Here is a 22,749-nt window from a genome sequence, read left to right as displayed (position 1 = left end):
CCTGTAATCCCAGCACTCAGGAAGGCCGAGGCAGAAAGATCACAAGTTTAAACTCAGCCCGGACAACTTATCCCGTCTCAAAAACAAAACCAAAAAAAGGCACGGGGAAAGGGAGAAGCTGGGGATGTAGTTCAGTGTGAAGGCTCTGTGTTCAATCCCTAGTACCACCAAAGGGGGGAAAACCCCCCAAATACTATGTATAACATAATGTTTTGATGTATGTATTTCATAGAATGGCTATTAAGCTACTTAACACATGCCTTACCTCACGTCCCATTTTTGTGTGTATGGTGACAATACTTTGAAATGTGCTTTTGGCAGTTTTCAAGTATGTAACCCATCACCTGCAGACACCACTGTGTACACTAAGTTTCAAAGTCATTCCCTTGAGTTACTAAGTTTTTATCCTTTGGCGAATGTCTTTCCAGTCGCATACTCGATAGCCCCCTGGTAACCACCAGTTTAGTCTCCACACTTATGCGTTTGACTTTTTTACACTTTGCACATGAGTGCGGTCATACGGTATCTGTCTTTCTGGACCTGGCTTATTTCACGTGACATAATGCCCTTCAAGTTCATCACAAATGACAAGATCTCATTTTTTAAAAGAATGGTATTTTTCCTCTCGTCTGTATACTGCATTTTCTTTCTGCGTTCATCTCAGTGAACTCTTAGCTCGACCCCTTATCTCGCCTGTTGTGTATCACGCTGCAATGAAGGTGACACGGCCATGTGTGGACATGACCCTGATTATAATCATGTGGCTAGGGAGACTGCCGGGTCTCTTCACTGTGAAGTTACTGTTTCCCCCTTTTAGTAACCTTGTGATTATGTCCTTGTGAAAACACAGATGGTTTGCGATTTCCGGTTCTTTAGATATACACCCCCAAAGTGTGGACATATTAGCTTTCATCACTGTAGTGTCTGCCAGGTTTCTGTACCACCAAGTTACTGTTGCACCTCTTTGTAACTTTGTAATGATACAACTTGAGAAGAGATAAGTGGCTTTGAGACTATGGGTTATGGAAATGTCCTGTTCTACAATTTACTGCAGTAGTTTGAGCATCCGCTGATGATTCTTGCACAGGTCAATTATTATGATGATGGTTAGAAAATACAGCTTTTCTAAATGATTCCTTTTAAGCTTCTGAACTGACTTGGCTTGAACTTTGGAGTTTGGTTCTGTGTGAAGGCAGTGTTGGGATCTGAGGTCAGAGGTAAGAGAATGATCACAGGAATAACCTGGCTGGAAGAACAGAAACGAGAAGGGCATCAAGTGAAGGACAGGGTGGGTGGGTGTCTCGCCAGAGCCAGGGAAGCCTTGCCAGTGAGACAGTGAGCGAGCTCGAGGGCCTGGAAGTTAGGATCAGAGGTGGGGATTCGGGAGTTTGGGGTTTCCACGGTAGAACAGTTCCTGGCTATGAAGGGCTTGGGGGTTGCCTTGTATCCAGAGAACTGTTTGGGTGGAGAGGTTTTGCCTTAGGAGGAAGTGGAGGCATTCTAAGGCTACAGCGTTGAATAAATCATCCGAAGGAATGCCAGGTACCCCACGATGATGGGGTGACTGGAGGGGACCTTTAACTTGTCAAGTGCCAAAGTCCTCTGCTGAGCACGATGGATGCATAGTGGGTCTGTAGGTGATAGAAACAGGGCATGGGTGGAGGAGCCAGAAATCACAAGTAAGCAGAGAACAGTGATGTAAACAGGGGGTTAGAGAATAAGAACAGTGCTGTCTCTTTAGGCTCTCCCAGTGTCGAGGGCTCTGGCTGAAGGAGGACACCGTTCTCCTACCGGCCACGAGGGCTCTATTTTTTTGCCTGCCTGTCTGACTTCTTTTCTATTAGTTCATTCATTCGTGGTACTGGGGATTGAACCCAGGGTCTCACATATGCTAGACAAGCGCTCTACCACTGATGTATTATACCCCCAGCCCTTTTTATTTTATTTTTGAGACAGGGTCTCCCTATGTTGCCCAGCCTGACCTCGAACTTGCAGTCCTCCTGCCTCGGCCTCCTGCGTAGCTGGGATAACAGGTGTCTACCACTGTCCCTTGAGCAGCTAAGGGGCTGACTTTTAGCCCAGTAGTGGAACTATGCCTAGCATGTGTGAGGCCCCAGGCTCCATCCCCAGCACTGCAAAAACCAAACAGAAAACAGCTGGCCCTCTTGCATTAGGAAAAGCCTTTACCGCATCTCCCTTTCTCCCTACTGATGGTGAATTTCGTGATGACATTTTAATTATAGTAGAAAAATACGTATCAGTCTTTGACATCTGAAAATGACCTTTGTTTCTTTGCAGCAAAGGCCAGCACTTGGTCAGCCATTGTCAGCTTGCTTTTTTTTTTTTTGGTGCCACATAAACCAGGAATGAAAATCGATGGTGTTGATTCTATTTGAAATCACTTCTCGCTAATTCTGGTAACTTATTAATAAAAGGTGAAGCGGGACTTTTTTTCTTATTTTTAACGTAGTATTTTTAGTTTCAAGCTAGACACTGAATTCTCCTACTAAAACTTTAAAGTTCCATCTCCATCGTGTATAATTTGAGTCACATGGATACATTGTATCAAAAAAGAAGATTGGATTGGAAGAAGACAGCTCTTCAAAGCCATGGCACAGCCTCAGGTTTTCCGGGGGAAGTATAGGCTGCTCTGTTCTGCCACATCCTGTGGCTCTTGGTGTGTAGTTAGGTCACAGTCACTTCTCATCGCACTTTCCATGGTGCACTGGAGGATGGACACAGTTCTCAAGATAAAGTAAGACATTTCAGCAGAGGAGCTGCCCACCCCAGACTTCGCCTTGTGAGTCAAAGGTCAGCTTGTTGAAGGCGAAAATGGACATCAGACTTGCTGAGGGAACAATTTTTCAAGATCTTGTCATGAGGGCCTTGAGGAAATGATACCTGAGAGGAGAAGTCACTGCAGGTAGTGGCAAGAGGAGGAATCCTGTGTACCAAGCTGACAGTCTTCTCGAAAGGAACAAGGCTAGCATAAGACCCATGAGAGGTGGTTTGGCCGAAAGCCGGGAGTACAAAGAACTACATGTTCTTAGAGGTTTTCAAGTGTCCCTTCTATTTCGGTTAGAGAAAATTAAATCTAGGCACTTAGGGAATATTTTTTGAGTTGAATGCACTAAAAGATTTTTTTTTCAAGTAGTTATGGTTCTCAGAATGTAAACTGTGATTGCTCCCCACGGCCACGGCTTTGGTGAGGGAGCAGCGGGTTGGGGCTAAAGGAAAGGCTTGGCTTTGACCTGCATCAGTGCCATGTGCAGCTCACAGGTGAGAAGAGAAACTGCTGAGGTTAGGGAGTGTTGATGAGAAAGTTTGCAACTGAAAGAAAGGAAATTCTAATGCGAACTGCTGTGGATGACGATAAAAAGTCTATTATTTCTTTCTTCTCATCCTATTAAAATAGTAGAAAAATTTAACTCCATCAAGGTTTATGTGTGATAAAACGTGTGTATTGTAAGCCTGTCATTCAGCATGGTATGACAAACATATTGACTCAGGTAATGGTCTCCTCAGCCAGAATATGGGACAATTCCCTTGCTGCACAGAATTCCCTTGGCTGCTCCTACATCCACCCAAGGAAACCACCGCTCTGCGTATTATCCCTCCCTATAGATTAGTCTTTAAAACTTTGTATGAAATTTTCATATGAAAACTTGTCTTTCTAAAATGTGACCCTACAGTGTGTCACCTTTTATGTATGATTTCTTCAGCTCAGCACAGTATTCTTTGGATTCAGCTGCGCTGTTGAGAACATCAGTAATTAGCTCATTTTGCTGCCAGACATTTGGGTTGTTTCTTGTTTGGGACTAGCATGACTATTTGCTTGTAAATCTTTGCATAGATGTACTGCTCCTCTGATAAATACCTCTTGGGATGACTGGATCATTTAAAATGTTTATCTTCATAAGAAACTCTCAAATGATATCAATTTATCTTCCCTTCAGGAGTGAGAGTTCCAGTTTTTCCACATTGTTGTCAACTCTTAATGTGTCAGTCTTTCAATTTTAGGTATACAAGTGAATGAGTATTAGTATTTTGTTGTTTTAATTTGCATAAGTCATTAAAGAAATGAGGTTGAATGTTATTTATGTGTTTGTTGGACATCCATATAAATTCTTTAGGGAAGTTCTTTTGAAGTGTTATGGCTGTTTTTTAAAAAATTAATTTTATTGGTATGTTTTAGGTATAAAATATGATGACATTCATCATTGGAAATTTGTACCTTTACATAATCTCTCTTGGTTCTTATTTTTTCCCCATTCCCCTGCCCTCACTTCAACTCCTCCACCCCTCCCTGTAAGTGAAATAAATAGGACACACATGTGTAAATACCGAATAGTTTTTCTGGTGTGAGAAACTGAAAGTGTAAATAAGGACTAAAATGTATAATAGGTCATGTGAAATAGGAAGAAAAGGGGCAAAGGGGAAGGAAGTGGGAGGGCTAGGGGAAAGGAAAGAAGGGAATGGAGTTAATATGAGAAAATGAAAAAATGAAAACAAAAGTCTCTGTTTTTTTAATTGCATTGTTTATCTTACAGAATTGTGTGAGTTTTTAGAATATTCTGATACAAGTCCTGTGTCAGATATATTGTGAATAATTTCTCTCAGTGTGTGGCTTGAATTATTTCCTTAATGGTCATCTCTGAAGAATGGCAGGTTTTATTTCAAGTGAATACAGTTACTAATTTATGCTCTTATGATCATTGCTTTGTGTCTGCTACCAGTTGATCTTTGGTTATTGCTAAGTTTTCTTCCAGATGGGTATTGTCAAATGGAAATATCATGTGTAGTTTAAAATTTTCTACTCAAGTAGAAAGGGCGTCTGTTAATTTAAACCATGTATAATCGTTTCAACATATAGTCAACATAAAGTTATGAATGAGATATTTTACATTCTTTTTCTTTATCCTGAGCCTCTGAAAGCCAGAGCATGTTTTTAACTTGTACCACATTTCAGTGTGGACTAGCCACAGTCCCAAGTACCCAGTAGCCACACTTGACCAAAGGCTATCGTATTGAATAGACAAATCTAGAAGTTTTATATTTCTTGTTTTGTTCTTTGGGTCTGTGAGCTAATCTGTTGTAATTTTCATGTATCATATGCAAAGCAGGTAGAAGTTTGTTGTCCCCCCCATAGAAGCACCCAGTTTCCACACCATTATTTCCCTTCCCAGCTGAATTATATTGCACTTCTGTGAATAATCAGTACATCGTATGTGTGGCGGGTCTATTTGTGGACATAATATATTGTTTCATTTTTTTCTCTTATGGCAGTATGATACTGTCTTAATTGTTCTAGCTTTATCATACGCGTTAAAATCAGGTAGCAAAAGCCTTCCAACTTTGTTTTTCTCTTTTTTCTTTTTTTTTTTTTGGTACCAGGGATCGAACTCAGGACCTTGTGCTTGTGAGGCAGGCAGTGGCACCACTGAGCTAAATCCCTGGCCCCTTGTTTTTCTTTTCTGTGCTTATATTTTTTCCTCTAGGTTCTTCTTATTTCTGTATAAAGTTTAGAATCAGCCTGGCAATTTCTACCACAAAGCCAACATGCATTTTACCTGCTACGGAGGATTGGAAGATGGCCTCGCAAAGGGTAGGTCTATATCCTAATCCCTGAAACCTGTGACTGTTACTTTATTTGAAAAAGAAAAAAGAAAAAGTTAGAAGGTCTTTGCAGATGTAATTAATTTCAGGATAGTGAAATGAAATCACCCTGTTATTCAGGTGGGTCCTAAATAAAATGACAGGTATCCTTACAAGACAGACACACACAGAGGAGAAAACATGACATGAGAGAGGAAGGTGATGTGCAGGTGGAGGCCGAGACTGGAAAGGCGTCCCCACAAACCAAGGAAGCTAGGAAGTCCAGGAAGCTGATAGCCACCAAAAGCTGAGAAAAGATTCTGCTCATAGCCACCAGAGAGCGCACACGCCCTTTGCTAATACTATGTCTTGCTTTCAGACTTCCCTCTAAGGAGTGTGAGAAAATAAATTTCTTGTTTCAAGCCACCAATTTGTGGTAATTTATGATGGCAGTTATAGGAAACAAATACACCCATGAGCAGACCGAGCAAGTCTCATTCTGTTCTAGTTTTTTGTTTTCAAAAGTGAATTTTAGATTTTTATCAAATGTCTCTTCTGCCTCAACTGAAAAAATACTTTCCCTCAGTATTTTATTAATCTTTTCATGACCTATATCAATTGCCTGGCCACCTGGTATACATTTTAGACCCATAATAGCTGTTACCCTTAGTGAAAACTGTCCCCAATAGTGTGGGTTCCTAACACCTTTTATCAAATTGTAAATGTGTCAGAATCAATCTTCTTGCTCTGTATTTGGTAAAGAAATTGTCAGGAGTCATTGACCAGTGTGTGGAACAAAACCAAACTTCAAAAATACTTAGAAGATTAAAAGAATGGTTACAGAATTTCTCCTGAGTGGTTCTTTCTGTAACGGAAACCACACTGTCAACCCTTAGGGCCAGTTTGGGCTTGAGAGAGATTTCATCTGGCCTCTGTGTTGTTTCCAAAATTAGCAGATTTCATGTGAAAGCATTAAGAGTCATACTTCTCTTGGAAATCATACAGGGTTGACAACACTGCCCTGAATTCCAACATGGCAGCCTTTGGCATGAGCTCTACAACGTCTGTTCCTCACCAAAAGAGTGTCCTTGTCACTTTATCATAGTCCCCGTCCTCAGTGTTGGCAGTATGATGGGGGTTTGTGGCCCTCGCGGGAGCACGTCATTATGCCAGGGCATATGTTGATGAGGGAAGGCTTAGGGGACGAGAGGGCGTCACAGCCACCATGGCAACATATTCCTGTCCGAAAAGAGCGCTGTGGAAGAGACAAGCGGAGGCTTTTCATGTAATTCATTCCTGTGAGAGGGGCGGACCGTCTCCGGGTAAGCATGGCACAAAGAAACAAAAAAAAGAAAAGTTAAAATTAAATTCCTAAGCCACCCAAGAGAAAACAACAGGAAAAAATAAAACATCTACTATAACCAAAGAAGGCAAAATATAACCTTATAATGTAAAATTGGAGAAGTGACGACAAAGAGGATGTCAATGTAGAGCCAGTATCCAGGCTAAGCCTCCTCCCTCCCTGCAAGACCCGTTGAGGGAAAGGACGATCAGGCCGAACCCTGACGGTTCTCCCAGTCTGCCCGCACTTAGGAGGGAGTTGGTGGCGTCCTGTGAAATATTAGGAGCGACTGCTGCTTCTTGCCCTGAGAGGCCATTGTGCCACCTTCTGGGAACCGAGCTGTGGCAGGCACGGCGCTAGGATGCAGAGGCAGGCTGTCCCCGAGGCCCAGACACAGTCGTCCTCCCTCCTGCTGCCTTGTCCTACGACCTTCAGTTCGCAAAAAAGCAGACAGCCGCACAACTAAGACCTAAACTTGAAGCTGCCTCGGGTCTCCAAGAAGAGTGGAATAGTCCACGAAGAAAACAAGAATGGGACCCACAGAGAATGACGGTTCTCTGCACTGGGGAGACAATGCCACTGCTGAGGAGCACTAATGATGAGAATTCTCCAGGCAGCCGCGTGGCAAAATCCCACCTCCTAGCAGAGCACCCAGAGGGTTCAGATCTCTCCACAGAAGCCTCCCGGGTCAGGCATCAGGGAAGCAGTTGAGTTCTTGTCTTCTGAGGTTTTGAAGGAAGATGTGAATTCAAAATATTTTACCCAGCTCAGTTTTTATTTATATATGGAGGGGAAAAGGCAGATTCTGCCTAACATTACCTTAATGTGCAGGCCCTCTGTAGGGAATGGCTTGCACAGAAGGCAGTGTATCGGGTACTAGATGAAAATAAGGGACACAGCAAAGGGTTCCCCGTGGTGACGATCACATTAATTTAAATGCAGAATTAAGACGGCATAAAGTCACAGCAACTGTGAATGTTCTAGCTGCTAATAAGACAGAAGTACTGGAAGCAGTGCAACCGCGAGGCCGAGGAGAAGGTGAGTGAAAATGTGAGATGCTAATCTCATCTCAGAGCCCGAGACTGTCCAGTCTGGACCACGCAGGGAGGCTCCGAGTGCCTTTTGCCGCTGTCCTAGGCCGTGTCCACGGGCCTTTTGAGGATCGGAGGACCAGCAGTGAAGGAAGCCTTCCGCTCCTTATGCCCAAATAACACGCAAGCATTTTAACCGGAAGAATACACAGCACCAGCCCAGGCTCCCTTCTGTCCAACCTTCCCGAGAGGCTATCGGGTGGCAGCCCCGTCCCTCCGGGGCTGTCGTGGGCTGAACGCGTCCCCCTGGGCAGCGCCTTTCCGCCCGCCTGGCCCCGCTGGGCCCTGGGCGGCCCTGACCGCTCGGGCGCGGGAGGAGCGCGTGGCCCGCAGCCGTCGTGCTGCTCACGAGGACCTGGACTCGACTCGGAGACGCGCTCAACGTGGCGGGGACCCGGGTGCAGGGCGCCACCTGCGCCGCGCGCACCTGGGCGCCGGGCCCCTCCCGTCCTCCCCTCCCTTCCCCTCCGCTCCCCTCCGCTCCCCACCGCTCCGCTCCGCGGCCGCGCGCTCCCTCCCTCCGCGGCTCCGCCTGTGCGCGGCGCCCTGGGCTGCGGAGGGCGGCAGAGCCCGCGGCATCTGCCATTTGTCATTCAGCCGCGGGCCCGCCCCGGCCTGGATTTAGGCGCGCGTCGGGGCGTCCGGCCTCCCTCTCCGCGACGGACGGACGGTCGGACGGGCCGGGGCGCTCGCTCGGGCCGTCATGGCTGCGCGGAGGACGCGCCCGGCCGGCCTCGCCTGAGCCGGCTCCGCCGCGGGGTAGGTGCCGCTGGCGGTGCCGGGGGGGGGCGGCCCGGCCTACTCCTCCTCCTGCTCCGCGCCTCACCGCGGGCTCGCGCGCGGCCAGTGTGCGCGAGCCGGCAGGGCCCGAAGCGGCCGAGGCCCGGGCGCCGGGGCAGCGTCGGAGCGGGCGGGACGGGCCGCTCGGCGGCGCGCGCATCCATCTTGGGACGCGGCGGCGGGACTGCGCCGCCCGGACGCGGACGCTCGCACTCCTGCGAGTGAAAGCGCGGACCCGGAGGTCGGGTCGGGGCAGCGGGTAAGCAACGCCGGGAACCTGGGACCCAACTTTAGGGGCCAGCGGGGCTTCTTGCTTCATACCGAATATACATGCTCCTGACATTTCGGAAAATGTTTTTCCTAGTAAATGAGTTACTTTTCTGGCTTAGGAAACCAGTAAAAATTAAAAATAGAAACACCCAGCCTAGGTCCTCCTCCTTCCAGGAATCCTCTTCGAACCCTTCCCTTCTGTGACTTTCTGGGCTTTTCCTGAGGTCTCGGCCCCTCCAAGTCCCCCCTTTTCTCTCCCCGTCCTGCACGTAGTAATCCACGGCTCGCTCGGACCAGTGAGTGCTTACCTAGCACGTGGTAAGTGATTAATGCTGTTTAATAACCCTAGGCAGATAGAATGTCTTCATGCTTCATGGCTTTTGCTCTAAAATGAAGTAACGGTGAATCTGTATACTCAGAGATGGGGCCGTTTATTTAAAAGTTAACTCCCGGGAAATGTTGATGGGCTCTGCCAGCTCCTTCCTGGGCCAGGAGTCCCATGGCTAAATATTCATCTTCTGGAATGATGCTTTCAACGCCCAGCTTCGTTTTATGAGTCGTGAGATCATTTAAGTGTATAGAGACCAGAATTTGTAAAACACGAACAGCACCGACCGGCAAATGTCAGACTGTATCTCAGGTCTCAGCAGAGCTGCTGTCGTGACCCCCAACCCCAGCTTCACAAACACATACACACATATACACACACAGATGTGCGGAATGATGTAAAACGTCATTCCTTAGTATGAGTCATGGTAAAAAAAAAAAAAAAAAGTTTGAAAGCCACTGCCCTAGATAAACTCTCATACATTTACACACGAGGACGTGCACAAGGTCTGCTGCAATACCAAGCAGCTGGGATCAACCTTGGTGTCCATGGGAAGAAGAAATGTCAATTACGGGCCGGTCAGGTCATAAAACAGACTTCGGCAGGCCCAGCGGTGAGCAAGTCAGACTCAACTTGGTGTGGAGCCAGAAAAAATAAAATAGGCAAGTCCCTGAAGGATATTGCACGATAGCGTCTAGGTATAATCTGGAACTTGGTGAAGCCAAGCTACTTGTGGAGGGGTGCCCATGTAGACATTAAAAATGGTAAAGAAAAAAGTGTAAATTGGATGCCACAAAAGTTGAGCTGGTGGAGTCCTACTGTGGAGAAGAGGAGACGGGTGGGTGTGAATAGACCCAGGGCTCCCTGCGCTGGCAGTGCCTCCAGGACAGTGATACGCATAGGTTTGCACATTAAGTATCCCCCAGATGTATTAAGTGAGGAAGCCTGAAACCATGGTTCTATTATGCATGTTTTCTGTCTTTTTATAAATAGTCTTGCTGAGGGAGAAGTGCCTGGTGGATTTACTATCGGTAATGTTTTATTTCACAACTGTTCTGGTGGATACATTGGCATTCATTAGACTCTCCTTATGTTTTTATTCCTTAATTTATATTTTAAAAAGCACTTAGAAGAAAACTGAAGTCACTTGGTATGTTTTTCCAAATCACTTTTATATATTTTGTCTAAAGCTGGAATTTTATTTAGTACTTTAAGCTAAAATCAGATTCTGCTATGAAAAAAAAATAACTGCTGAAAAGTATAAAAGAACATAACTTTATAGACCTTCACTCAGGATTTTAAAATGCCAACAGGTTGACTTATTTATCTCAATTTCAGTTCTCTGTTGCTTGAGGTCACATTTCTGGCCCAGTGGTCACATGTAATTTTTATTAAGCTGGACTGTACTACGTCTGTAGAAGAGAACGTTTCCAACAGTGTAGAAATTTCTATTTGAAAACATTGCTCTAGGGGCAAATCCTTTGTTGGATGTCTAAACTTACAGATGATAAATGCAGGCATTAATCTTTGTTTTGTGCCTTTTGCATCTTAGTAAAGCAGTCTTCTCTATCTTTGATGAAATATATTCTAAAGTTATGTCCCCAGGTTTTGAAGTTTGGGTTTTGTTCATGTTTTTCTTTACCTGAGATGTGTGTTTATGTGTGTGGATGTAAATGTGTACATTTTATTTATGTTGTGAAGTCAATTAATTCATTTTCTTTTTCTCATGTGGAAAAAGTCATTGTCCTACTGCTGGTGACTTGTGGTACCACTTCTGTCATATAAAGTGCCCAGATATGATAGGGCTTATTTCTGGATGCTGTACCCCATTTGCCATCCAAAAATACTAGGCTTTCATTTAGTGTTGCTTTATATGTAGTATGTTGTTTAAGAATTTAAATGTTTTCATTGTCATATTTTCTTGCCCTGTAAGATTTTTAGAAATAGTCATTCATTCCAGTGTGGATGGTTTTTGAGTTGTCTTTTTGTTACTGATTTCTCATTTGCACTGTAGCTAGCAAATGTGTCTGTACTGATTCTTTGAAATTTGAGGGTTGTTTTATAGTCTCAGTTGCTTTTTGTATGATCAAGAAGAATGTATACTCAAAGACTTTCTGGGTAAGGTATAGATTGTGTGTGTGTGAGTGTGTGTGTGTGAATGATATGTATCGCTAAGGTTTGTCTTTCATCGATTTAGGAAAGTTTTATCCTTTGTCTCTTGCCTCGCTCATTTTTCTGTTCATTAGGACCTATGATTAGAGTTTTGTTAGATTGTCTATCATCTATGTTCTTTATCTAGCTTTTATATTTTATATCCAGGTTGAATTGTAGATGATTTCTTCATTCATGTTCTGATCTTTGTCTAATTTGCATTTTTCTCCAAAGCTATAATATACGTACACAAAACACTAAAGTGTGTGCCTTGATGAGATTTACATATTTATGAACGTGTGTGATCACCACCCAGATAAATAACTGTAAAACATTTACTCTCCTGCAAAAGTTTCCACCGCTGCTTCCCACAATAGAGCCTCTCTCCCCCTGTCAACGATTGCCCTGCCTTTGATTGCCACAGATTATTTTCAGATGTTCTTGAACTTCATATAAATGGAATCTTGCATTTTATTCTCTTGCTACATTGTATTTTTGAACTTCATCATGTTGCATATGTAAGTTTTTTTGTTTGTGTATTTGTTTGCCTTATTTTAATGGTTGGCAAACTATGATCTGTAAGCCAATTCCAGCCTGTTCCATATAGTTAAGTAGTTTTACAGAGACCATATGAGCCATAGAGCCTGAAGTTTTCACAATGTGACAGTTTCTCCCTGCTCTTCCATAATGTTGCCTTCTGTGATGTACTGACAATTTACTCATCCATCCTTCCCCTCCCCCACCCCCTGGATATGGGGAGATTGAACCTAGGCTCTCATGCATGCTGAGCCAGCCCCCTGCCCTGAGCTACATGCCCAGCTCTCCATTCTCTTGCTGATGATTATTTCTGTCATTTGCAATGTTGGGCCATTATAAATGTCTGCAAATATTTGTTTAAAAAGCTTTCCTTGGTAGGCATATATTTCCTGGCCATAGGTTGAGTATCCCTGATCCAAAAATCCATAGTCTTTCTGAAATGCTCCAGATGTTGTTTATTATTATTATTATTATTATTATTATTATTATTATTTGGTGGTACTGGGGATTGAACTCAGGGCCTCATGCATGCTAGGCAAGTCCTTACCAGTGAGCTGCATTCCCAGCTCTTTTTATTTTATCATTCTGTTTTGAGAAAGGGCTCTGCTAATCTGTCAAACTCTTGTCCTCCTGCCTCAGTCTCTCCAGTAGGGGGTCACCAAAGTGTGCCACCGCACCAGATCTAAACTTTTTTACACCAATATGTCATAAGTGGGAAATTTCACACCTGACCTCATGTGATAGATCACAGTCAAAATGAAGGTGTGCTAAAAATAATACACAAAGCTACCTTCAGGTTATGTGAATCAAGTGTATATGACACATAATTGGAATGGATTTTGTGTTCAGACTTCAGTCCTGTCTCCAAGAAACTTCATCACATATATGCAAATATTTCAAAAATAAAAACCCCAAAGTCCCAAGCACTTTGGATGAGAGACTCGGTCTGTATAAGAAACCTGAATTTATGGTCTGTGGGTGGAATGGTTGCATTTCCGTGAACATTAATTATGTTGAGCCCTTTTTTGTATCTTTATTGGCTTTGTAGATTTCTTTTATAAAGTACCTGTTCAAATATTTTACCAATTTTTAAATTAGAGATTTTTACTGTTAATAGTTTTTAGTTCCTAATATAGTCTAGGTAGGGAACTTGTTTGCAAATCTCTCTCCCTCTCTCTCTCTCTCTCTCTCTCTCTCTCTCTCTCTTTCTCTCTCTCTGTCTGTCTCTGTCTCTGTCTCTTTCTGTCCATCCATCTGTCCATCTGTCTGTCTGTCCAGGGGATTGAAACCAGGACTTCATCTATGCTATCACTCCATCGCTGAGCTAAGACCCCTTCCCTATTTAGTTTCTTAATGGTGCCTTCTAATGAGCAGAATTATTTCTACAAAGTCCAGCTTTTTGGGGTTTTAAGAGAATAGGTAAGGGACTGGGGAGTTTAGTGCTTTTTCACATCCTGCTCACAAAACTTTTATCCACCCTCACCTTCCCCTCAAGGTCCTGAGAACATTAGCCTCTGATTTCCTCTGGAAGCTTTAGTTTCAATTGTCACAGTTGAGTCTATGGTGTTACCAGTTGTGTTTTTTGGTGTGTGTTTGTCAGTGTGAGGTGGGGATCCAGATTTATTTTCCATACGGACAAACAACTGCTTTACACATTTATTGCAAAAAAAAAAAATCCACCTTTCTCTTTCCATTGAATTTCAGTGAGGAGTTTGTTGAAAAATGAAGGATCATACAGTTGGATTTGTTTCTACATCTGTTCCACTTGAACCATTTATCAATACTTGCATCAGATTTTTTTTTTTTTACTGGAGATCAAACCTAGGGCCTTATGCATGCTAGCTAAGTGCTGTACCACTGAGCTACATTCCTAGTGCTGTAGTAAGTCCACGTAGTTCTGTAACCCCTCCAGTTTTATTTTTTGACAGTTGTTTTGGCTAAATGCTTTTCATTTCCATATAAATTTTAGAATGAGCTTGTCAATGGCTTTTTTTTTTTAAACACTCTACCAGACTTTTAACAGTACTGGATCTTGCAACCTGTGAGCATGATATATCTTTGTTGAATATGTTCTTCAATTACTATGTTGTTTTGTCTATCCCTCTCCCTCTCTTTTTCTTTTTTCTTTTATTTTCCTGGTATCAGGGATCGAACTCAGGACCTTACCCTTGCGAGGCAGATGGTGGTACCACTGAGCTAAACCCCCTGCCTGGCCTCTCTTTTCTTTTTTCTAGCACTTGTAATTGAATCCAGTATTGAACCTTTGTATTTTGTGATCTTTGCACTGAGCTACATTTTCAGATCTCTGTTTTCTTTTTGTACCAGGGATAGAACTCAGGACCTTGTTCTTGCAAGGCAGGCATGGTGCCACTGAACTTAATCTCCAGCCCTCTTCAGCTCTTTTTTGTTTTTCAGTTTTGACACAAGGTCCCCCTGTGTTGCCCAGACTGGGCTGAAACTTGTGAGCCTCCTGCTCCAGCCTCCTAGAGGCTAGAGTTATAGGCATGCCCTACCATACCCAGCTTGTTTTGTGTTTTTCAAAAGTATAGAGGACTTACACATTGTTAAATTTGGTTATAGGAATTTGAGTAATTTTATGTTATTGTACATAATGGGGTTTTTTCCAATTTTATTTTCAAACCATCTTGCTTATCTGTAGAAATACACATTTTACCTGTGTGTGTGTGTGTGTGTGTGTGTGTGTGTGTGTGTGTATTACCAGGAATTGAATCCAGGGCCTTGCACATGCTAGGCAAGCACGCTTTTACTGAGCTACATCCCTATCCCTTTTGTGAGGGATCAAGGAGGAAACAGGGTCTTACTACATACCCCAGGCTGACCTCAAACCCACAGTCCTCTTGCCTCAGCCTCCCAAGTCCTGAGTGCCCCATGCATGACCTCAAAATTGACTTTTGTATATTGATCTTGTATTTTATGACTTTGCTAAATTCAGTCATAGTTCTGGTAGTGTGAAGATTTGGGGTGATTTTCTAAATTCACAATCATGTGATCTGCAAAACAAAATAAACTTTAAAAGTCTAAAGTCTACCTTTCCAATCTGTTTCCTTTTTCTTGCCTTATTGCATTGGCAGAGATCTCCACAACAGTATTTAACAGAAGTTTTAAAAATAGCTGCCCTTGCCTTTTCCTCATCCTAAGGGAAGAATACTTCAATATTTTACTTTTTTTGGCAGATGCTTTGTACAATTTTATTTTATTTTATTTTAATTTTTTTGGTACCAGGGATCTAACTTGGGACCTTGTGCTTGCAAGGCAAGTGGCAGAACCACTGAGCTAAATCCCTTGCCCCTTTGTACCAATTTTAGATTGAGAGTTGCAAACATAGTACAAAGTGTTCTATATACTCATTACCTAGTTTCCTCTGTTAACAACTCACATTACCATTGTGCATTTACAAAAATTAAGCACTTCACATTGGCACAATACTTTATAGACTTTATTCAGATTACCACACATTTTCCACAAATGTGCCTTTTCTCTCTCAAAATCCAACCCCTAGACCACATTGCACTTAGTTTCCATGTCTTCTGGTTTACTCCAATCTGTGATGCTCTCACAATCCTTCATGAGGTTGCCACTTTTGCAGAGGATTGTACTCTTCATGCATTTGCAGGATGCCCCTCAATTTAAATTTGTCTGATGCTTTGTCACAATTTGAAGCTGTAGATTCAGGGGTATGAGTATTACAGAGGCATCATACCCTTCTTATTACATCATGTTTGGGGACACGTGGCATCCACATCAACCCGTGATGTTAACCTGATCACATAGTTAAGAGGGTTTCCCCTGGGTTTCTCATAGTAATGACGCATTTCCCCCTTGTCCAGATTTTATTTGTTAAAGTCCACACTGGAGGGAAGAGTATCAAATAATCTATGGTTGTATGTTAAAACCACCAGAGCAATTAATATTTTGAGGTTGTACAAATATTATAGCTCTCCTTAGTCTGTGCCTCCTCCCATTTTCTTACTGTCTTTGATGCACATTAAGCTCATTTGGTTTTTTTTTCCCATAAGTTTATTGTTACATTTTAGGTATACATTATGATCACATTCCATTATTGGGAATTTGTATCTGTACATGACATATCTTGGTTCTTGTTTTTTCCCACATTTAGTATTTTTTCCTGTCCCCACCTGAGAATCCAGCATTTCTCCAAGGCCTGATTCCATCTACTCAAGGATGGTAGGTAGATATTGAGATGTGTTTGCTGAATGGCCTTGTTGCTACTGAGCCGTCACTTTCTTGATCTCCCAGTGTAGCTGGGAATTCCATGTATGCATACTGGGTTTCAAATATCATGACATACTTTGTGTAACTGAAGTTATCACATGGTTTTTCTTAGTGCAGTGATATGATGAATTACAAATGTCTGACATTTTAGAGGATGTTTGTCCAGTATTTCTAGGTGCTTTGGTTTTGCCAGGTTTTGTTTTCTGGACATGTAGCTCCCCAGATCGCCTGAACAAATTGCCTGAAGATAGCTGTGGAACGCATGTTGATATATTGCGGGGCACACGCTTTCCTTTGTTTCTCTGCTGCATTCTCTGAACTATTTGGGAACCTTTCCTAGTCCATGTGAATATTCTTACCAGTTGTGAAGTTCCCTGAAGAATGTTGTTAGGATTTTTATAGAAATGGCTTTGAACTTAAGGACTAATAAGGAAAGAATTGATGTGTTTGTAATATCTAATGTTTCCTTTCATTTCACATGTCCCTCTTGTGTCCTTTGACAATATTTTATAAATTAAGAATTTGCGTGTTTCCTTACCTTATTCCTGGATTCTTGTAATTTTTCCTGATATGCTGAATGATTTGTTTCCTATTTTCTATAATTGGATAGTTATTACTTTGTAAATAATATTAGATTTCTACTTCTAGAGATGCACAGTTTGCAAGAAATGCCAATTATGTGTTGTCTTTTTTGATTTTCATGTCTCTTTTTCTTCTGGTTTTGTGTTATTTCATGGAGTAGTACAATGAAGACTAATGGTAGTAAGTACTTTACCGTATGAGGTTGTTGAGAGGATTCAGTGTGTTAACATGTAATAAGGGCTAAGCCTTACCTCAGAAACATTCATTTTTTTCTTTTATTTCTTAGCATGTCAGGTTATTTTAAATTATTTGAATAATTATTTAATTAGTAAGCCAGTTTATTTTTTTTTCCTCACTGTTGCAAATTGGTCTTCCTGCTAGCTGCATCCCTGGTCCTTTTATTATTTTAAGACAGGATCTCTCTAATTCATTAAGTTGCCCAGGCTGGACTTCATCTTGCAGTCTTCCTGCCTCAGCCTCCCGGAGTGTAGCTTATATTCTTAGGTAAGCCTTATGCACATTTATATGATTTTGACTTAGTTTATTGTTTAATTTTTTCATGTAATATTTGTGAGTCATACATCAGCTATTCTTTGGATATAACAAAGGACCTAATGAATGTTAGATTCCTAAAACAGTGTTACACAAGACCTTCACAACTGAGGTGGGAACATTCCCCACCTTCTGGAGTGATTTGTATCTGAGTCTTTTGATAAGTTAGAAGTGACATAGCTCTTGGTGAGCCAATCCGGCATTTGGAAATCCAGCATCATGGAAAACAGCCACGCCACAGAAAGGAAAACTGATTTTCCTTGCTGACCCATTTCACATTGTGTTATGAATACGGTGTGCTGATTTTGTATGTAGAGGTTTTAATATTTGGAATATTTGAAAAGATTTATTCAGCCACACTCTACCAAGCACTTTCTATGTGCCAGGCAGAGCGTTTTGCTGTTTGGGGATACACCGTTGTACTTGAGAACTTAGCGATCAGCCTGGGTCATTTTGAATGTGGAAGGCAGGCCTATGTGTATCCATTCAGGGAGACTCTTATCTTTGTCTTGTTTAATTTGGAGTCAGGGCCTTGCTAAATTGATGTTAGACTCCCAGAGTGCTGGGATTATAGGTGTTTACCAGCGTGCCCTGCTCTTGTCCATTTTCTTTAAAAAAAATGTTAAAATGGTAATAAAAAGATGTAACACATTATAGTTATTAAACAAGGAAAAATGGGGTTTTCTCATATCTTTCCTGTTTCCCTTTCCTGTCAGCACCTTGCTAGGCCCTTAGCATCCTGTGCTGCTTCTCCCTATGGTAAGATTTCCCTTTGCTTCCTATGATGCATAGTAAGTGCTGGGGTCAGTTCCCTGAAAAGAACCCTTTAGTGACATCCCAGTGCTTGATAAAAGAGGTCCTTGGGTTCTTAGCCAGATAGTAGTTCCTCTTTGTCCATCCTGATTTGTTTTACTGACTGTCTAGTCTGTTACTACCTAGGACTAGTCCAGGGGGATCTAACACCCATCAGTCCCACCGTGTCTGTGGCTATATTTTTATTCATGCATTTCTTAAACCTTACGTACATTCACTCAAACTGATTTTCAACCAAAAACTTCCAGGCCTGTTCAGAAGATACCCTACAATCTTCCTAGCTAGATCAGAACCCTGTAATTTGTAATTGATAGTCCTTGTTAAATTCTTAAGGTTTCATCACCAGTCTTTTTATCTAAATGTCATTTCCAGATGGTCAGGTTCTTAGATTTGGGGTTCAAGTGCCTAGCACAATATTTTGCATACAAAAGAGCTATTGCTAAATAGCTACCACTATTAAGTACCTACTATAATTGTGCTACAGTTTTGCAAAGTAAGTATTATCTCTGTTTGAAATTGTGAAGAAATTTGCTATCAAAGAGATTAAGAAACTTACCTAACACCATATACCTAGTAAGTGGCAAAACTAGCTTGTCTTGATTCAAAATTCTTATTCATTTATGCCATAGTGCCTTGTTGACAAAAATAAATAGTTAAGTAAATGAAATACTGGGTAGAAGTATTTGGTACAATGCACACTGAAATTGTTTTGCATTCATTGTCAGTATGCTACTTAGACGCTTCGCTTTGGTGACCATGCTGGTGGTACAACTAACTAGCGGGGTCCTTTGGATTTTCCTTGTAGGTTATTATTACTCATGAATAAAGTTTAAATATTTTAACTTTGGCTTATTTGGGAGAGTCAAACAAATTTAATCGCACTTTGGTGTTTCATCTTGGGTAGAAAATTTTCCGTTTGCCTAATGATGTTTATTAGGTTATTAAACATAGTCTGCTTCACCTTTGTAAAGTATATATCCTCTTTGTGTTGTAATATAAAGCATTTGGAGGAAAAAGTAGATAAAGATTGCCTGTTTTAAGTATCCAGCTCATGAATTTTTGGGTATATGTGTATACCTGTGGAACCACAACCTAGATCAACATTATATCCATCTAGAAAGAGAAAATTCCCTCATACACCACCCACCCAGAGTAGGTTAAGCACCTCTAATCAGAAAATTTAAAATCTGAAATCCTCCAAAGTGCAAAACTTTTGGAGAATCAATATTGTACTGCAAGTGGAAAGTTACACACTGAAACTCATGCAAGGGGGTCGCAGTTAAAACATAAGTGCTCCAAACATGTTGTATGAGATTACCTAGATAGATAGGAAAAAGGTGAGACATGGATGAATTTTATGCTCAGACTCAGGTCTCATCCCCAAGATACCTCATTACACATAAACAAATATTCCAAAATCCAAAACACTTTTGCCCCCATCTATTTTGGATGAGGGATGGCCAATTTCCTTTCCCCTCTTATTTCTATTTTTCTGTGTCTTGGCTTTAGTGTATCTTAGCCAAGCTGTTTCGAATGGATTATCTAGTCTGTGGTGATCACTAATATTTGTCACTTTCTTCTGAAGAGGGACATGCTGATGCCTAATCACCAAAGAACCATTGAGGCTAGTGATGGTAAACCTTTTCTAGCTTTCAATGATACAAACAGCCCACTGCGGCACATGTGTTATAGGTTCACCAGACGGACTCGGCTTTGTGGGTTAGGACAAAGTGCCTTGGCATCATTATTGGCTGTGTATGGCGATGCTTTGATCTGGTGGAGTGCTATTTTGGGCTTTTGGGGCCTTGGCTAAAAATATGCATGTATTATGATCATGACATTTAGATAAAACTGAGGTAGGTCTGATGGACATCCAAGAGCTGTGGGTACTTGATGTGTAAGCCTTGATGTGTTTGAAGGCAAAGATACACCATGAAGCCATCAGATCATGGTACTTTTACCATTACGTCAGAAGTGATTCTGATTAGCATTCCCTTATGTCTACATTTATTTGAAGTTATATAATTCCAAGTCTTCTTTCTTTGAATATTCAGGTCATGTCTAGTGAGAAGGAACACTTCCTTGAAAATGAGATGTTTTTGTCAACCAAATCACTAGCACAGTGCTCAGCTATAATGTAATAAGTAAAATAATTATTAAATGTGAAGTTAGAATAACTTGTGGGTGAAAGTAAATGAGTTCATGAGGACTGGCTACCACACTAGGCCCTTAAAAATATTAAGTTCATTTAGCTGTGTACTTGAACTCTTCATTATAATGCATTTGTAAAAGAATTTCAACACCAGGTGTGGTGGCACACACCTGTAATCCCAGCACTCAGGAGACTGAGGCAGGAGGATCACCTTGAGTTTGAGGCCTAGGCTAGGTACGTAGTGAGTTCAAGGCCAGCCTGGAATACATAGTAAGACCCTGTCTTAAAAAAACACACATTTCAGAAGTTCTAAAAAGGTTTATGAATGTTAGTGTATTTATTTGGGATTGGTTTTATGAGTTGTGCTTGGAATGAAAAAACAGAAGTCCCTTCTTATAATTGAATACTGTTTAATACATTATTTGCACTCACTTTGATAAGCATTTACTAATAATATTACCCTTGGAGTTAACATAGAAACTGGAACTGTTGTTTCTTGGTTGTGTTTGTCACCGTTATTTACAAACTTGATTTTAGATCGTACTGCCTCATCCCTAAGGGAAATTGTATGGTGGGTGTCTGGGTCGGGTAGGGCAGTCATCATGATGCCACAGCCTGGGTGGTTCAACAGCAAGAATTTTCTCACAGTTCTAGAGGTTCAAAGTCTTGAGATCACGGTGTCAAAATATTCCCTTTCTGTCGAGAGCTCTTTCTGGCTCGCTGATTGCCCCGGCTCATGTGCCCTGAAGAGCCTCTGTAGCACATGAATGGAGGGCATGTTTTTAGCTCTGCTTTTGCTTATGAGGCACCCATCCGTTGGATTAGGGCCCCACCCTTAATGATCTCAGTTACCTCTCTTGGTCCTGTCTCCAAATACAGTCACACTGGAGTTAGTGGATACAATTCAGCCTATAAAGCGGGTTTCCTAGTTATGCAGCAGCAAAATGTTTTCACTGAATGTGAGCAGCCTTAGCATTCATGATACTCCCTCACTCTCTGCGATATGTTTTAAGAATAATGTGAGTCGTATTTCTAATGCTGCTAGTTTAGCTCCTGTGTAAGGTTCTGAGAGCTTCCCTGATGCAGAGCTGTTTTGTTGAATCTGTCTGCACTTCTGTGCTGTGTGATGGCAGTATCATATGCTTTCAGGGTAATACCTGTCACTTTCAAAGTGATGTATTAAGCTGCAATCTAGAAAATTGCTTTTAAAAAGCTGAGAGAAGATGTTCGTATTCTCAGAGGGCATGATGTGGAACATCGGTGGCATGCCATTCAATGAGGTTTTAAAATCTGTTATGTGTAAGGTAATTATTGATCTTTCAGACATCTCTCCAGGATTATTAAGAAACTACCGATTCAAACCTAGTCTTTGTAAATTTCACCAGGATGCCGTAAGAGAGAGATGAAGTGATCCATAGCAATTTTGAAATCAGGTCACATTGGGGAAGCAAAATGTTTCTTGATTAGACCTTGATTCTACCTTCTTGTTTGCTGTTTTAAGAGGCGCTCTGAGAATTTTTATTTTGCCCTCTGATGATTCGTTTTTCCTCCTTAGCCACACTCAAAGTGGCAGTAGAAAATTTGCTCCACTTGGGATCTGAACCATTTTTTTGCCCGCTGCCTGCATAGATAAGGTTCATTTTGACACTTCAACTGTGAGGCTTTTGTCTTTGACAGCACTGTACTCTCCAACCTTTGGAATGTGCCCTGTTCCCAGACAATTCTGTGTGCAAATAAACATACCCCTGAATTTTTATTCTTTGTCAAGACAAGACCTGGTTGTCACATCTGGTACATTCCTTTGCTTTGTCACTCCTGTAGCTCTCTTTCTGGACCTGAAGACAGTGATCGGGGACTCTCTGGCTGCTATTGGAAAGCTTTACCCTTAATCTGATCTTTTCCCTCTGTCATTTATCCTCATGAAATGAATTAATGGATACATTATCTGTCTTTGCCCTGAAGCATTTTAATTTAACAACAACATTTTCCTGGGTTTCTGTCCTTCAAAGTCTTCTCTTGAATGTGGGGATTGAGGAGTTAGTTTTTCTGTCAAAACTGAAATGTCTAGAATCTCTCCATTCCCCTTCACTTATTTTGGAAAAGTGGGTAATTCTTCTCTCAGCTCATCTCTTCTTGAAATACCTTGCCAGATGAAGCCAGAAATGGCCCATGTACACTACCAAAGTGTTATTTTCTTATCTTTTCTCCTAGAACTACAAGTTCATTAAGACAGAAACTTCTGCCTCCTGAGGTACCAGAGGCAAATGTTTTACTAAATACGTGACCACTGTATAGAATACAA

General features: G+C 41.8%; 1 protein-coding gene across 25 annotated transcripts in view; it reads left to right on the top strand.

Annotated features, from left to right (window-relative positions):
- Positions 1-22,749, top strand: part of Plagl1 (PLAG1 like zinc finger 1) — a 112,945-nt gene that overhangs the window by 36,999 nt on the left and 53,197 nt on the right. For 15 of the 25 annotated variants that reach the window (XM_021259303.2, XM_021259302.2, XM_013072699.3 and 12 more), the window contains exon 1: positions 8,928-9,067. The exons of 6 other annotated variants lie outside the window; for them this stretch is intronic. The gene's annotated coding sequence lies outside the window, so the exon portion shown is untranslated. Of the gene's footprint in view, positions 1-8,647; positions 8,788-8,927; positions 9,068-22,749 lie in introns of those variants that run through there. 4 more of the 25 variants (XM_021259299.2, XM_087190073.1, XM_004846029.4 and 1 more) reach the window with 1 other exon arrangement.

This window comes from Heterocephalus glaber, unplaced genomic scaffold (genome assembly GCF_053883595.1).
Source record: "Heterocephalus glaber isolate CG9 unplaced genomic scaffold, H.glaber_assembly_v1.0 deba00001550, whole genome shotgun sequence".
Classification (NCBI taxonomy): domain Eukaryota; kingdom Metazoa; phylum Chordata; class Mammalia; order Rodentia; family Bathyergidae; genus Heterocephalus; species Heterocephalus glaber.
This window is presented reverse-complemented; position numbering and strand designations above follow the sequence as displayed.